At 63.4% G+C, this 574-nt stretch overlaps 1 protein-coding gene across 1 annotated transcript in view; it reads right to left on the reverse strand.

Moving 5' to 3' along the window:
- The window catches only part of SCN2B (sodium channel, voltage-gated, type II, beta subunit), a gene marked incomplete at its 3' end in the record, with an annotated part of 3,510 nt that overhangs the window by 2,257 nt on the left and 679 nt on the right, over nt 1-574 (reverse strand). The window lies entirely within an intron of this gene.

Here is a 574-nt window from a genome sequence, read left to right on the forward strand (position 1 = left end):
CCCAGGAGACCCCTTCACAGCATCCTCGCGGCACCCAGGGCTCTGCAGAGGGCCAAGGTGCCACCAGGAGCTCTCCCAGGCTCTGGAGTGACAGGGCAGCCCTGGCCAGGGCTTTGCTCTGCCACCTGGTACAGCAGGACCACGCCGCAGCCAGAGGGTCCTCGCGGGCAACCAGCACGTGAGCGACACATGCCCTGGGCGACCTACATGCCCGGGTCTGAACTCTGCCATTGCCTGGGCACCCAGCGCTGGGCGACAACGGAGGTGGGGAGGGAGACTGCTAACGTCCCTGGGACCAATGGTCCAGGCTGCGTCCTTTGGTGTTGTGCACGCTCCCAAACGCTCTGTCACTCTACACCCTGCACCCGGGGCTTGGGAGGTAAAATCACACGCAGCCTCCAAAGGAGCCCTCCCTGGGCTTCTTATCCCCCCGTTTCCCAGCTGCCCTCCTAAAGCAAAGGCAGCCCACCAGGAGCTCCAGGACAGCGTGAACTGCACTTCAAAGAGGTGATGCGTTCCTGTTTCCGATCAATACAGCCCCAAACCTGCTGACACACGCTGCTGGCTCCGGAGC

The sequence above is a fragment of the Eurypyga helias genome, unplaced genomic scaffold, assembly GCF_000690775.1.
Source record: "Eurypyga helias isolate BGI_N326 unplaced genomic scaffold, ASM69077v1 scaffold24833, whole genome shotgun sequence".
In the NCBI taxonomy this organism is placed as follows: domain Eukaryota; kingdom Metazoa; phylum Chordata; class Aves; order Eurypygiformes; family Eurypygidae; genus Eurypyga; species Eurypyga helias.